This window comes from Sphaerodactylus townsendi, linkage group LG02, assembly GCF_021028975.2.
Source record: "Sphaerodactylus townsendi isolate TG3544 linkage group LG02, MPM_Stown_v2.3, whole genome shotgun sequence".
NCBI lineage: Eukaryota > Metazoa > Chordata > Lepidosauria > Squamata > Sphaerodactylidae > Sphaerodactylus > Sphaerodactylus townsendi.
Genome location: NC_059426.1, coordinates 10917923 through 10934468, shown reverse-complemented (window position 1 = coordinate 10934468; position 16546 = coordinate 10917923). Strand labels below are relative to the sequence as shown.

Sequence of the window (16546 nt, the reverse complement as noted above, 5' to 3'; positions counted from 1 at the left end):
TGGAGGCCGGCCGGGCTAGTGGTCACTGTCCTGGGCACCAGCGTCCCCCCTCGCGACTTGGAGGCCGGCCGGCCTAGTGGTCACTGTCCTGGGCACCAGCGTCCCCCTCCCCCGCGTGACTCCCGCGTCCCAGGGAGGGGAGGGGTCGCCCTGGCTTTGTCGCAGGCAAGTTTCCCTTCGCCTGGCCAGGAGAGGAGGCGGAGGCGGCGCGCCCCGGGCCAGCCCGCCAGAGGCAGAGGGAGGCCGGCAGGCGGCCAGCGCCGAGCCGGGGCTGGGCGGGGAGGGGACGGGAAGGCAGCCGGGCCGGTGACGTCAGGAAACTTTGCTCGGGGGCCGCGAGAGGCTCCGGCCGGCCAGCCCAGCAGCAGCAGCAGCAGCAGGAGGCGGCGGCGGCGGCGGCGGCAGAGCTGCGCTCCGGCGAGGTAAGAGCCCGGCGCGGCGCCCTGCTTTGCGTGGCCGGGGAGGAGAGCGAGCAGCCGGGGAAGCCCGCGGAGTTGGGGTCGCTGGTCGGGCCGGAGGGGGCGTCTCCTCCCCGTCCCTTTCCCCTCCCCTCCTTTGGGTCGGCTTCTCCCCGGCGGCGCCTCCGAGTCTTGCCCCCCTCCCCCCCCCCGCCGCCCGCCCTTCGCAGGTTCGGGGCTTCTGCTCCGCCCCGTTGGTTCAGCCCCGTCGACTCGCGAGGAGACCCGGCCGGGCGGGGGGGGGGGGAAGCGCGGAGTTGGGCTGGCGAGCGCGCAGCCGATCGGGGCGCTTTGGCGGAGTTGCGGCCGGGAGGCGGGTCTTTCGAGGGGCCGCCCGACGAGCGAGGACTCTGGGCGTAGGGAGGACGCGTAACGTGGGGATCGGCGGTCGAGTCGCGGGTCGGGGTTGGTCGGAACGAAGCAGGAGATCTGCTGGGCGAGGCGAAGAGGTAACTGCGTTTTAAACGCCCGGCTTGGTGCTGGTGGAATGTGGGGGGGGGGGGACTCCTTAAGAGTAACTGATCCCGGTTGGATCAGCACCGCTGAAAGGCTTCTGCGCAGGTTAATAAGCGATTTGCCTCTTGGAGGCAGGGAGTTGGATCGCGGGGGCGGGGGGGGGCTGCCTCCCGGTGTGGACCTGGAGAGCTCCCGGGATTGGAACTCAGCTCCAGGCGACGCATCGTGTTCCCCTGGAGAAAAGGGCTGCTTGGGAGGCTGGCCCCCGACCCTTGTGAGGTCCCCTCTCCCCAAACCCCCTCCCTCCCCAGGCGTGACGACCCAATCCACCAGGTGTCTCCCGACCGGGACCTGGCAACCATAGCTGGTCACCTCTCAAACGCTACATTCCCGGAGTAGGGCCAGTATCTGTCGCTGAACATGCTCGGCGGCTGGTGGGAACGTCCCTTTTTGCACAGTAAGCAGGACACACCTCCTGAATTGGGATTTGGGGGTGTTGGGGGGCGGGGGGGGGGCTGGGAGAAGTTCCCTGAATGCTCAGAGGCGACAAGGAGGCTAGTAATTTGGGGGTGGGGGGGGAAGGATGTTAAGCAGCAGCAGAGCTCTGCGATCCCACAAAAAAGGCTGTTGTGCTGGCTCAGCGGAAGCCTTCCGGAGTCTGAAATTGCCAGACTCAGGCACAGGCGCACGTTGGGCGACCACAATCTGGTATCCAGATGCGGAAAAAAACACACACACCATCTCCTTTGACTGTGGACCATGGGGCAGGGCAGGGCGGCAAAATCTTGTCTCTGGCTGACATTCTTTGCAAGCGTTTTCGAAAACAAGCGAGGAGAGGGATTCTCAAAAAGATCCACTTTTCAGTGGAAGTGTCTCAGTTCTGTGATGTCTCCTCTGAACAGGGGATTGTCTGTGCTGTGTGAACTTGCTTGCCCTAAACCCGTTCGCGCGTGGCTGTGTAAAAAATAATAATAATTGAAACCTATTTTCTGCCTGGGAGAAGAAAGTCGAGACCCGGAAGGTTAATTGCGGTTGTCTTGACGTTCCTTGAGTTTCCCTCCTCCTGGATGGAAACATCAGAGAAGGAAGCTGATCTATAATTGCGATTTATAATTCTATTTTTTTCTGGTTTCTATCTCTCTCGGTGGCGTAGGAGGTTAAGAGCTCGTGTATCTAATCTGGAGGAGCCGGGTTTGATTCCCAGCTCTGCCGCCTGAGCTGTGGAGGTTTCTCTGGGGAATTCAGATTAGCCTGGGCACTCCCACGCACGCCAGCTGGGTGACCTTGGGCTAGTCACAGCTTCTCGGAGCTCTCTCAGCCCCACCTACCTCACAGGGTGTTTGTTGTGAGGGGGGAAGGGCAAGGAGATTGTCAGCCCCTTTGAGTCTCCTGCAGGAGAGAAAGGGGGGGATATAAATCCAAACTCCTCCTCCTCCTCCTCCTCCTCTTCTTCTTCTTCTTCTTCTTCTTCTTCTTTTTCTCCTCCTCCTCCTCCTCCTCCTCTCCTCCTCCTCCTCCTGCTCTTCTTCTTCTTCTCCTTCTTCTCCTTCTTCTCCTTCTTCTCCTTCTTCTTCTTCTTCTTCTTCTTCTTCTTCTTCTCTCTGGCTCATTCTGCACATGCAGAATAATGCACTTTCAAACTGCTTTCAATGCTATTTGAAGCTGTGCGGAATGGCAAAATCCACTTGCAAACAGTTGTGAAAGTGGTTTGAAAACGCATTATTTTGCGTGTGCGGAAGGGGCCTCTCTCTTTTTCATTGTCTCTCACTTTCACATGCAAATCTTTGGTCTTGAAGGCTTTAAGTTATTAAACCAGCCGAGGCATGGCACCGAGCGTTTGGCTGATCTGGGTCTGAGGAAGCTTTGCTTCATAATACTGCCTTACGGGGGTCAACCAAAGGGTCAGGGCTGTGCCCCTGTCTCTAGCTGGCTGGCAAACAGTCACCTGTCGCTCGGTTCCCTGGCATGCAGCCGGCGCAGGCAGTGTTAAGAAGCTGAGTGTAGGAACAAGAAACGGCCAATTGGGTCTTCTCCATGGAGAGCTTTTCTGAATGGACGCGTGTGTCTGTGTTTCAAGTGTGTCTGTGTTTCAAGTGTCAGGTTGCTTCAGACTTATGGAGACCCTATGATAGTGATGGCGAACCTATGGCACGGGTGCCAGAGGTGGCACTTGGAGCCCTCTCTGTGGGCACATGCAAACAGAGTTCATCATGTGGGTGGTGGAAAATCCCCCCCCCCCCCCCCACACACACATCTAGGCTGGCCTGGGCCACTGAGCACGACGTGCACTCTCCACGGTGAGCAGGGAGGATTCGGCTGACAGGCCTGGTGCCTGTGCTCTGGGTGGCTGCTGCCCGAGGGTAGGGGGGCGCAGAGGAGTCAGAGATGCTAGAGGGGCACAGAGTGGTGTGTGCGGGACTTGCTGGAGGCTAGAGCAGGCTGGCCCCCCTGCTTTCGAGGAGCAGAGTGAGGGGTGGAGGAAGAGGGAGGCAACCATTTTTTTCTAAACGAAAACCTCAGCTTTCAGGTTAAATTGCTGGGTTGGCACTTTGAGATAAATAAGTGGGATTTGGGTTGCAATTTGGGCACTCGGTCTCAAAAAGGTTCGCCATCACTGCCCTATGAATCAATACCCTATCAATATGTTATCATGAACAGCCTTTCTTGGGTCTTGCAAACTGAAGGCCGTGGTTTCCTTGGTTAAGTCAATGCATTTCATGTTGGGCTTTCTTCTTTTCCCGCTGCCTTCAGCTTTTTCCTAGCATTATTGTCTTTTCCGATAAGCGCTGCCTACCCACTTTTAAAAGGATGAATGCACGTGACACAATCGTTTGCGTGGCTCTGCGGCTTCTCTCTTTGATCTGGATCAAAGGACAGGTGTCGGCATCGACATGGACTGAGCATCCACACGGAGACTCTAGGTCAGAGATGGCGAACCTTTTCGAGACCAAGTGTCCACATTTCAACTCAAAACCCACTCATTTATCACAAAGTGCCAACACGGCAATTTAAACTGAATACTGAGGTTTTAGTTTAGAAAAACGGTTGACTCCAAGGCGTGCGTTACTCGGGAGTAAGCTTGGTGGTAGTCAGTGGCTTTGCTTTGAAGCAACCGTGCAACTCTTTTAACGGGTGAATCACGACCCTAGGAGGGTTTACTCAGAAGCAAGCCCCATTGCCAGCAACCGAGCTTACTCCCAGGTAAAGGATCACGCTTTAGTTTGTTGCGTGAAAATCAGTGGGGTTTAACAGCGCTTAACAGGGTTACCTATACTGCTTCCCCAAAACTTGGTTTTAGGTTTAATGCTAATAATCGAGCCCAGCGGCCCAGGCCAGCCTAGATGTGGGGGAGGGGGCACTGTTTGCACGTGCCCACAGAGAGGGCTCTGAGTGCTACCTCTGGCACCCGTGCCATAGGTTCACCATCACTGCTCTAGGTTGAGGGGGGGATGAGCTAAGGAAGGGAGTGGTATCTTCTATGAAACGGCAGAGTTACGGTCTCAGTTTCTTTCCCTCCCTTGGCTCTTTCGCCGGCTTTATTTTGGAGTTGTCGTTCACAGCTCACTATTTGTGAGATTCGGAGGCCTCTCTTTGGATGGTTACTTTGCAGCTGCCCAGTTTCTTCCCGTCAAGAGTCATCTTTTTGCTATTCGTGTCCACTGAGAAAACGTCTTCCATCAGCTGTATGAAATACAGGTGGAAAAGCCAAGGCAGTATCCCCAGTTGGTACCCGTGGCTCAGGAAATAAGAGAAGTGGTGGTTCTGTGTGGCTACTGTCCCTGCAGTGTTACGTTTCTACTACCAAGCGGCACAGTCTGATTCTGTTACTGAGCAATGGCGTCAGTGGTTTCAAAGGCCAGTTGGAGGCTTGCGATCTCTTTTCTGGTCTATCCTTTGAAATGAGACTGGTTCCTTCCTTTGCTCCTGGTCAGCCATGGGAGATTCAGGATAGACCCAGAGAAGTACGTCTACACGCCGGCCAAAGTTAACCTATGAAACTCGCTGCCACAGGATATGGTGATGGCTGACTCAGAAGGCTTTATTTTTTTTTTAAAAATAGTTTTATTTCTTAGGAACACCACAGTACAAAGCTGCTTGATCCTGTTAGTGTATCTCCTGATCAGGCCTACAGAATTTAGCGTGAACTTCATGTAAATGCTTATGGGGGTACGTATTTTGCGGTCATTGCTAAGAGTTTGGAATCCATCTAAACTTTGCTGAAAATATATTGTCAAAGGCTTTCGCAGCCCGATTCAACTGGTTGTTATGGATTTTCCAGGCTGCGTGGCCGTGGTCTGGTAGATCTTGTTCCTAACGTTTCGCCTGCATCTGTGGCTGGCATTTTCAGAGGTGCATCACAGAGAGAAACATACTTTTCTCTGTGATACACCTCTGAAGATGCCGGCCACAGATGCCAGCGAAACATTAGGAACAAGATCTACCAGACCATGGCCACACAGCCTGGAAACCCACAACAACCATTTGCTGAACATGTCAGATCAGCGGGTTGTGTTCATGACAAAAGGAAGTTTAGTGTAAAGGATCATTAGGACAGAAACTTAAATGTGTGTGTGAACTGGAATTGAATCACAGCTGCCTTTTAACAACCTTATTGTGGGGGTTTTCAAGGAAAGAGACTATTGGATAGAGAGTTCTCTACCCTAATCACCGCAGCCAAGAAAACGTGCTCCCCCCTGTATTTTTCTCTCCCATTTGAATGGGGCCACTTGGCACACTACCTGTATTGCTTAATAAACCCTGCTCAAAGGAGAGCCATAATGCTCGCCAGGTTTAATGTTATGCCTTCTGCCTTGTTACATGGCAGATTTAATAAGCAAGAGAAGGCTAAAAGATTGTGCCCAAGTAACGATGGCTCAGTTGAATCTCTGACCCACCAATTACTACACTGTCTCAGATTCAAGGAAATCAGATCCAAGTATGTGAATCTTACTCCTTTACATTTACCCCATCTCCCCGATTTAATTAGATTACACTACTTGTTGGACAATCCTGATCCTTCTCTCTGTATGATAGTGGCAGACTTTCTCCTGGAAATTACTAAATGCCAAGAGATTTCCTTTGACCTAACATTTATTTCCTGTATTGTATATGCTTTTTAATCGTGTTTTTTTATTATTGTTGTACTGTTGTCTATGCCAATAAAGGCTTGCTAAAGAGTGCTAAAGAGACTAACATGGGTGGCTTGCTGTTGCTTGCCTCCAAGTAATAACCTTGGGTTTCCTTGGTGATCTCCCATCTAAGTGCAAATCAGGGCCCACCCTGCTTAGCTTCTGATGAGATCAGACCACCCCTGGGTCTGGGTGAACATTAAATAGCAAGCATCGTAATGCCTCTACATATGGCACCCACATTTGGAATGGTGTTTGCAGCTCTGTTTGTTCTACTTCAAAAGATGGCGCAGGAAGAGGAAGTAGAATGTTGTTTCTGAGACGTTGGCCATTTCTGCACAAATCCTCTAAAACGTTTTATAAACTGTTCAGTTCCATCTCTGTTGGGGTTCAGTTAATAATTCAAGATATTTGGCTATGTGCCCCTGTTCCGGTATTATTCCGACAGAGAGGGGTGAGCATGATTTATTTGCTTGCCCCAACAAGATAGGATATTCCTGTTCTAGAAGTCTACTTTTTAAAGTTCGGAAAATCTGTATGCTGACACCCAGAGTGGGCCACTGCGAGTAGATACCAAATTATGTAGGGTGGTGAGAACCACAAAGGATTGCGAAGAGCTCCAAGCGGACCTTGATAAATTAGGTGAGTGGGCCCAGAAATGGCAAATGCAGTTCAATGTAGCAAAATGTAAAGTGATGCACATAGGGGCAAAAAATCCAAACTTCACATACACGCTACAGGGGTCAGTGCTATCAGTCACAGACCAGGAAAGTGGGATTTAGGCATCTTTAGTTGATATACGTTCCATGGGAATGTCAACTCAATGCATGGCAGCTTCGTAAAAAAAAGGCCTAAACTCTATGCTGGGGATAATTAGGGAAAGGAGTTGGAGAATAAAACTGCAAAAGATTGTCCATGCCCCTTATATATAAAGCGGGTAAGTGGTGCGACCGCACTTGGAGTACTGTGTCCAGTTCTGGTCGCCGCATCTCAAAAAGGATATTGAGGAGATAGAAAAAGTGCAGAGAAGGGCAACAAGGATGATTGAGGGACTGAAACACCTTCCCTATGAGGAGAGGCTGCAGAGTTTGGGACTCTTTAGTTTGGAGAGGAGGCGGCTGAGGGGGGATATGATTGAAGTCTATAAAATTATGCATGGGGTAGAAAAATGTTGACAGAGAGATAAAATTTTTCTCTCTTTCTCACAATCACTAAGAACCAGGGGGGCATTCATTGAAAATGCTGGGGGGGGAAGAATTAGAACTAATAAAAAGGAAACACTTCTTCACTAAGTATGTGTGATTGGTGTTTGGAATATGCTGCCACAGGAGGTGGTGATGGCCACTAACCTGGATAGCTTTAAAAAGGGTGTGGACAGATTTATGGAGGAGAAGTTGATCTATGGCTACCAATCTTGATCCTCCTTGATCTCAGATTGCAAATGCCTTAGCAGACCAGGTGCTCGGGAGCAACAGCCGCAGAAGGCCATTGCGTTCACATCGTACATGTGAGCTCCCAAAGGCACCTGGTGGGCCACTGCGAGTAGCAGAGAGTTGGACTAGATGGACTTTGGTCTGATCCAGCTGGCTTGTTCTTATGTTCTTATGTTCACAGTTCTTGTAAACTTTATTTTGTACGAGTTTATGAATTTCTGAAAGCTTGCTGCAGATAGCTGTACAAATCAGTCATGGCTTATGCCCCCCATTTGATCACGGGGGGCGAAGCACCAAAAATCAGGTTCGTTTGTGTTTGTAGTGTGTTTTTGGTGTTTGGCCTGCAGGGGGTGCAGTTTTTAGGCTAGCAGCACCAAAATTTCTAAGATTTTTCAGGAGACTTTCCTGATGATACCACCCAGGTTTGGTGAAGTTTGGTTCAGGGGTCCAAAGTTATGGACTCCCATAAGGGGTGCCCCCATCCTCCATTGTTTCCAATGGGAGTTAATAGGAGATAGGGGCTACACATTTGAGGGTCCATAACTTTGGACTCCCTGAACCAAACTTCACCAAACCTGGGTGGTGTCATCAGGATAGTCTTCTAAAGATATCCTGAAATTTTGGTGCTGCTAGCGTAACAATTGGACCTCTGACAGCAGACACCCCCGAAATTTCCCCACCCCCTTCGGCATGGATTGAAAGGGATAATCTGCGGTCCCCAGTTTAAACATTGAAAGTGATGATGTTTCAGGGTGGGGGATAATCCATCCCCAAACAGTATCACTTTCAATGGTGTTTAAACTAAGGACCCCAGATTCTCCCTTTAAGGTGGGCACCACAGGTTGAGGGAGGGCACTGACCCTCAGAAGAAGAAGAAGAAGAGTTTGGATTTATATCCCCCCTTTCTCTCCTTGTAGGAGACTCAAAGAGGCTTACAATCTCCTTTCCCTTCCCCCCCTCACAACAAACACCCTGTGAGGTAGGTGGGGCTGAGAGAGCTCCAAAGAGCTGTGACTAGCCCAAGGTCACCCAGCTGGCGTGTGTGGGGGTGTACAGGCTAATCTGAATTCCCCAGATAAGCCTCCATAGCTCAGGCGGCAGAGCTGGGAATCAAACCCGGTTCCTCCAGATTAGATGCACGAGCTCTTAACCTCCTATGCCAGAGTCCACTCCAACTCCTAGGAAAAATCCCTAGGAAAAATCTAGGAAAAATGGAGTGGGGAGGGGGACAGCAGTGGAAAACTCCGATTATGCCCCAGGCTCCATTCTCCCTAGATATGCCTTTGCTCCACCCTCCTGGGGTCTGTGCAGGCAGGCTACTGCCCTCCCCAGGCCCTGGGGAGAGCAGGAGCCGGCAGCAGGGATACACAGGGGGGCGTGTTACACAGTGTGGGGGGGGGGCAGGGCTATGCAACCTGCCATGGGGGGGGGGGTGCCCAGAGGATCTTTTGTCCCTGGGCTCCTCTTCCCCCCCCCCCCATACACCTCTGCAAGGGAGAGAACCTATTCTTTGCGCTGTGGCTGAAGGCAGACTACTTAAGGGTGATTGGGACCTGCACAGCACTGGGGAATGGACTATTGCTTGCATCTTATTGATTGATAGGGGTTTGTAGGGGAAAATGTTTAGTGTACATGAATGAGAAAAGGATCTTGTGATGCATCTGAAAGACTAATATTATTGTGTAAATTTTCCAGAGCCAGGGTTTATTTTAGTAAGATGCTGTTTGTCAGGCTTGATCAAATGGGTATTGACAGCATGGCCTCTGGATATTCCTGCCATTATGTACTCCAGAAATGGCAGCAGTAATAAAGGAGGAAAGTATTTCTTCTGCAGCGCCCATTTAAAATAGCTTGGGACTGTGTGGATGGAAGAGTCCAAGCTCTCTTCATCAGATATCTGACACAGGGAGCATTGCCTCTTGAGAGCTTATTTTCTGAGAATCTTGTTGGTCTTTAAGGTGCTGTAACCCTGACCTTCATCCCCTGCCTTATGAAATATTGGATGTTCATATTATTTCTTACCCTGTGTGCTATAAAATACCAGTTTCCAAGTTTGTATGTGTAGGTAGCAGAATGTCCATCTAAAAACAGGCCAAAGGCAAAAAGTCTGTTTGCAAAATTAAATCAGTGAATGAGTTACTCCAGGCAATATAATCTGGAAGCCTAATTGACCATGGGCATATCTTGATTACCACACCCCGCTACAGATTTTGTGACTGAGTGAATCCCAGAGAACTCCCGGATACTGGATGTTATATTTAATCTGCTTTTGAGAAACCATTTCCTCAACAATCGCTTCTTCCATGCATTTCCTCAACCTCTAGATATGACCAGTGATGGTGAACCTTTTCGAGATTGAGTGCCCAAATTGCAACCCAAAACCCACTTATTTATCGCAAAGTGCCAACACGGCAATTTAACCTGAATACTGAGGTTTTAGTTTAGAAAAATGGTTGGCTCCGAGGCATGCATTACTCAGGAGTAAGCTTGGTGAAGCAACCATGCAACGCTTCAAATGGGTGAATCACGATCCTAGGAGGGTTTACTCAGAAGCAAGCCCCATTGCCAGCAACCGAGCTTACTCCCAGGTAAAGGATCATGCCCAGGCCTGCCTAGATGTATGTGTGGGGGGTGATTTTCCACCCCCTCCCACATGATGAACTCTGTGCGTGAGTGCCCACAGAGAGGGCTCTGAGTGCCACCTCTGGCACCCATGCCATAGGTTCGCCACCACTGTCCTAGACCTAGGTTGAATTTGAATGGCTTCTGCTGTGGTGGACCACTGTGGGGAAACAGGAAGGTAGACCTTTGGATTGATAATTTGGAGGTTGTAAATTGGACTAGTATGACTTTTGTTATAGTGAGAAAACAGGAAGTTGGACCTTTGGACTGATTATTTCTGCTTTGAATGGTTTCTGCTACAGTGGACCACTGTGTAGAAACAGGCAGTTGAACCATTGGTGTAATTATTTGGATGTCTTAGGTTGAACTTGAATGACTTCTGCTACCATGGACCACTGGAGGGAAACAGGAAGCTGGACCATTGGTTTGATTATTTGGATGTCCTAGATTGAACTTGAATGGCTTCTGCTACTGTGGACCATTGCGGGGAAACAGGAAGCTGGACCACTGGTTTGATTATTTGGGTGTCCTAGATTGAACTTGGATGGCTTCTGCTACTGTGGACCATTGTGGGGAAACAGGAAGTTGGACCTTTGGATTGATTATTTAAAGGTCTGAGTTGGGACTCAAATAACTTCTTCCATGGAGCCCTCTCTGTGCCCCCTTTTTGTTTCTCTTCCAGTGCCTGACTTGTTGACAGAAATTCTTTATTTAGAAGGGAACAAATATGCCTGCATTTTTGGGACAAGGAGAGGTGGCTTGCGCCGACTGGGAGAAAGATTAGTTTTGAAATGAAATACCCTTTTTGTTCAAATGGTTATTGCCTTCCAGACAGGAAATCAATGCCAGATTTGGTGGGTGACACATTACCAGTTCGAAGAGTTCATACCATTCAAACGACAGTGTCTGGAGGGGTGTGTGTGTGTGTGTGTGTGTGTGTGTGTGAAAGTGCAATGCAGATAATGCATTAAAGTGATTAAAACACACAGTTATAGGCAGGGGGAAAAGATGCGTTTCTATTTGGCACTGCACTGCTAAACCACGTATGGTTTCTGTGAAAAATAAGCGTGCTTTTCAGGTCTGTTTCTTCAGGGAGAATAAAGGGCCGGTGAGGCCGAGCCCATTCCGGTGCCTCTTAATCAGTTTCACATGCGTGCGCTTTAGAAGAGCGCTCTTTGTCTCCGTAAGCAGTCTCTTGCATTTTCCTCCCTGCTTTCATCACGAGGAAACTGGCGACGGGAAAAAGCTACACATTGCGGCGTTAAACTTTTAATTCGGTAATCCGTCCCGCTGTACCTGTTGTGCTAATAGCAGGGCACAAGTTTCCTAACCACGGTTTTTGCAGCCAGAGCTGATACTAATACCCTTATCTCTCTGCCCCGTACCGGGATGGCAAGCAGGGCGAAAAGACCTGCTTTTGTCTCTGCGGTGCGGTGTGCGGATGCCGTCTGTCGACGCTGCTAAATCATCATTCCGGACCGTGCGATGCGAAGGGTCGGAAGAGTGAAATATTTTGATGTGTCTTTCAGGCCGAAAGAACGTTACGTGGGGATTTCGGAGGGTGGGCTATTTTGCAATCAGCTCCAAATGACCTGCTGCCAACTTCATTAGCTTGGCTTCCTGTAATGCGTTGTGTAATGATATCTTTGCGTCCGACTGTCTTGCGGTCTGTGGAATTTGAAGGGCTGGTTCTAAAAATAAGACTTCCATCTACCTGCGACTTCCCACGAGGGCCGATCAGCCGCTCACATGTCCTTAATTTGAACTTAATGAAAACTTGTAGTCTCTCAAAATTGAATTTATAATCCTTTTAGGAATTACCAAGAGCGTGCTGTTATTCAAACAGAACCGTGAGGGGGAAACATAATTGTCAGTCGTCACAGAGTATTATGGTATGGCTTAATACTAGGGCCGAGGATTCTTCACAAGTGTCATCTATGTATCTTTCTGATCTCTCTCCCTGGTTGAGCTCCGGTTACAAATATCGGTCAGAAAACATGGACGTTTCTGGAAGGAGAGTGACAAGAAGAATGTGTTCTCCTTGGTTCTTCTGGACCTGCTGGGAGTTTTCCAATACCGTTAGTGATGGAGTCCTTCTTGATTGACAGACTGAACCGCAGCGCTGTGTTCTGGTGTGACCAGTCAGTTCCAGAAGTTATTAATAGGAGGTAGGGTAGGAGCAGCAGTGGCGTAGTGGCTAAGAGCAGAGGCTAAGAGCAGGTGCATTCTGATCTGGAGGAACCGGGTTTGATTCCCCCCTCTGCCGCTTGAATTGTGGAGGCTTATCAGGGGAATTCAAATTAGCCTGTACACTCCCACACACGCCAGCTGGGTGACCTTGGGCTAGTCCCAGCTTTTCGGAGCTCTCTCAGCCCCACCCCCCTCACAGGGTGTTTGTTGTGAGGGGGGAAGGGCAAGGAGATTGTAAGCCCCTTTGAGTCTCCTGCAGGAGAGAAAGGGGGGATATAAATCCAAACTCTTATTAGAGTAGGGTACTGCTCAGTTCTTGGCATGGCCCTCAAACATCTGCCACAAGGTTACTCATTGGGTACAGTGACCACTGGATAGAAAGTCAATAGAATGCTGAGTGCTAGAAATACCTCCATCAAAGCATAGTGATGTAGTGGTTAAGAGCAGGTGCATTCTAATCTGGAGGAACCAGGTTTGATTCCCCACTCTGCCACTTGAGCTGTGGAGGCTGGGTGATCTTGGGCTAGTCACAGCTTCTCGGAGCTCTCTCAGCCCCACCCACCTCACAGGGTGTTTGTCGTGAGGGGGGAAGGGCAAGGAGATTGTCAGCCCCTTTGAGTCTCCTACAGGAGAGAAAGGGGGGATATAAATCCAAACTTCTTCTTCTTCTACTTCCCAATGCCGTCAGGCATTTTGCTACATTTGCTTGACCTGGAAGCTGACCCTGAATGTTTGCTTATGATGAAAAAAGTACCTTTGATACATCTGCTGGAAAAAAAAATATCTAGAGCTGTTAGCATGTACTCTAGTTGTACCAAAGGCCAGGAAATTCAAGTCCCAGATCTGATTGCAGAAACTTGGAAGTTCGGGATTGTGGTGGGCCTCCATGTTAGATAGCAAAATTGGTGGTTGTGAGCATTAGAAGATCCCTGGAATTCGACAGCTCCAATCCAAAGGAACTAAAGTGTGGGAAGGAAGATAAGGTAGGAACATGAGAATGCAATGAAATAGGGTGGAAAAGGAGACGGGGTAAGTGGTTGTGTAAAGGAGAACATAGGAACTAAGAGGACACCAAAGTAGATTTTGATCTCAACTCTTCTAGCTGTTAAATTTCCCCAAAATTGGAGTAACTCATTTCACAAGTGGCGGAATGCTATGTAGATTTCTAGAGAATGCTATAAATAGCTTGTATCTGATGAAGTGAGTTTTGACTTGTTGGTCTCTATGGTGCTACTGGACTCCAATCTTGCTGTTCTACTGCAGACCAACATGGCTGCCCTCTGAAACTGTAAATAGCTCATTCGGCCAAATTAAGCAGTAGATCAAAGGAAACCTCAAGAGGTTTGCTACCGAATTGCATCCTTTTTCTCAACTTTGGAGATCAAACAAACAACATTGGAAATGGGTTGTGTGACATATATTTTGAAGAAGTGATTCCCTGCTTTTGTTTTCTACTTCAGTCTGTCCAGGTAGAGTCTAATCTGGAGAACCAGGTTTGATTCCCCACTCCTCCCCATGAGCAGCAGACTCTTATCTGGAGAACCAGATGTGTTTTCCCACTCCTACATTCCTACTGGATGACGTTGGACCAGTCACAGTTCTCTCCAAACTCTCTCAGTCCCATCTACCTTCAAGGTGTCTGTTGTGGGGAGAGGAAGGGAAAGCGGTTTGTAAGGTGTCTTGAGTCGTCTCCTCCTCCTCCTCCTCCTCCTCCTCCTCCTCCTCCTCCTCCTCCTGCTGTTCTTCTTCTGTTCAGTTTGATTGACATCCTTGGTTTGCTTCAGTGGCATAGCTTTAAAAAAATCAAGTGCGTCTGGTCACTGGTGGTTTGTTGACCTTATTTAAACTTTGCTTCTCATTTCTGCGTTCGTAATCGTCTGCTTAGTATTTTACACTGTGCTGCAAAATCTTGTCCATTTTCATGCATCGTTGTCCACTTAAGAATATGGCAATGAATCGGAATGCCTTCTAAAAAGCCCGAAGGTTGGGATAAAGGCCAAGATCATCATCTAATTTGGAGGGTGATTCTGTTTAAGATTCCCAAAGCAACACGGGCTTTCAGATAAGCACCGTTTTAGTTTCTTAGGGTCGTAATGATTTTTTCCCCCTCTTCGGGACTTTGAATCCAAGAGAAAAAAGTACGTAGGTAATTATGATAGTCCTTAGCAGAATCCCCAAACAAAACCCGTGTAGTACACTGAGCCAGTGTGGTGCATAGTCCTTAGCAGAATCCCCAAACAAAACCCGTGTAGTACACTGAGCCAGTGTGGTGCATAGTCCTTAGCAGAATCCCCAAACAAAACCCGTGTAGTACACTGAGCCAGTGTGGTGCATAGTCCTTAGCAGAATCCCCAAACAAAACCCGTGCAGTACACTGAGCCAGTGTGGTGCATAGTCCTTAGCAGAATCCCCAAACAAAACCCGTGCAGTACACTGAGCCAGTGTGGTGCATAGTCCTTAGCAGAATCCCCAAACAAAACCCGTGTAGTACACTGAGCCAGTGTGGTGCATAGTCCTTAGCAGAATCCCCAAACAAAACCCGTGCAGTACACTGAGCCAGTGTGGTGCATAGTCCTTAGCAGAATCCCCAAACAAAACCCGTGCAGTACACTGAGCCAGTGTGGTGCATAGTCCTTAGCAGAATCCCCAAACAAAACCCGTGTAGTACACTGAGCCAGTGTGGTGCATAGTCCTTAGCAGAATCCCCAAACAAAACCCGTGCAGTACACTGAGCCAGTGTGGTGCATAGTCCTTAGCAGAATCCCCAAACAAAACCCGTGCAGTACACTGAGCCAGTGTGGTGCATAGTCCTTAGCAGAATCCCCAAACAAAACCCGTGCAGTACACTGAGCCAGTGTGGTGCATAGTCCTTAGCAGAATCCCCAAACAAAACCCGTGTAGTACATTGAGCCAGTGTGGTGCAGGGGTTAACAGCAGTGGACTCTAATCCGGAGAACCGGATTTGATTCCTGTCTCCTCCACATGAGTGGTAGACTCTTATCTGGTGAATGGGATTTCCCCCCCTCCTCCTCCACATGATGCTGGATGACCTTGGGCTAGTCACAGTTCTCTTAGAACTTTCCCAGCCCCACCTACCTCACAAAGTGGCTACTGTGGGGAGAGGAAGGGAAGGAGCTTGTAAGCCACCTTGAGTCTCCTTGTAAGAGAGAAAGGCGGGGTATAAACCTTCTTCCTTCTCTTTTATTAAGACCAACTCGAGCACAGGTGTCAAACTTGCGACCCTCCAGATGTTATGGACTACAGTTCCCATCATCCCCTGCCAGCATGATGCTGGCAGGGGATGATGGGAACTGTAGTCCATCACGAGTTTGACACCTATGAACTAGAGTAACACACCCGTGATCTGGATAAACCTGGCTAGCCATAATCTCATCCGGTCATGGAAGCAAAACAGGGTCAGCCCGGCTGGCACTTGGGTTGGAATCCACTAAGAAAATTCTGGGTTGCTCGGCTGGAGGCAGGCAGCGATAAACTACCTCTGAACATCTGTGGCCTTGAAAAGCATTGAAGGATGCACACTTCATTGGGGTGGCTTCACTTGGAGAATCATGGGCAATTCTGGAGGCCTCACTTCCAAAAAGGATGTGGACCTATGCACGACAGAGTTTGGAAAGAGGATTTTTTTTTGCTATGCCATTTCAGACTACAGATGGTATATGAATATTGGTGAATACTCTCTGCATAGGCTTCCAGGTTCAATTCAAGGTTTTGATGTTGGCTTTGCTACCTAAAGTAACTCCTGCACCTGTATGTACCTGCCTGGGCGCTGAGGTCACAGGGAGAGACTCTCTTTATGGTACCCCCCCTTTTGCTGAGATATGGGGGCACATGGGAAGGATTTCTCAGTGATTGCACCCAGGCACCCAGGCTTTGGAATAATCTTCCCTCAGATGTTCTGACTGACCATCCTTAGCTTCTGAGATCTTCTAACAAATATATTGGAGTATTGTTTGCAAGTAGGCTACCATTCTTGGCAGAATTGCACCCTCCTAAGTCTACTGATTTCATTGGACTTAGCATAGTAAATACCACTCTATTTTGCCTTGCTGGTGGAGTCTCCTTTTTTTTTGGAGGTTTTTACGCAGAGGCGGGATGGCCATCTATCAAGGGTGCCTTTGATTGTGTATTCCTGCATGGTAGAGGGTTGGACTGGATGTCCTTTGAGGTCTCTTACAACACTTTGATTCTAGAAGGATGTTAACTTGATTAAGTGAGTGTCTGTTGTTGTGTGCTGGAA

The 16546-nt window shown here is 49.1% G+C and overlaps 1 protein-coding gene across 8 annotated transcripts in view; it reads left to right on the top strand.

Moving 5' to 3' along the window:
• Positions 1-223: 223 nt before the first annotated feature.
• Positions 224-16546, top strand: part of GULP1 (GULP PTB domain containing engulfment adaptor 1) — a 256298-nt gene continuing 239975 nt past the window's right edge. For 2 of the 8 annotated variants that reach the window (XM_048484086.1, XM_048484082.1), the window contains exon 1: positions 240-422. The gene's annotated coding sequence lies outside the window, so the exon portion shown is untranslated. Of the gene's footprint in view, positions 423-793; positions 908-16546 lie in introns of those variants that run through there. The other 6 variants (XM_048484088.1, XM_048484087.1, XM_048484085.1 and 3 more) reach the window with 6 other exon arrangements.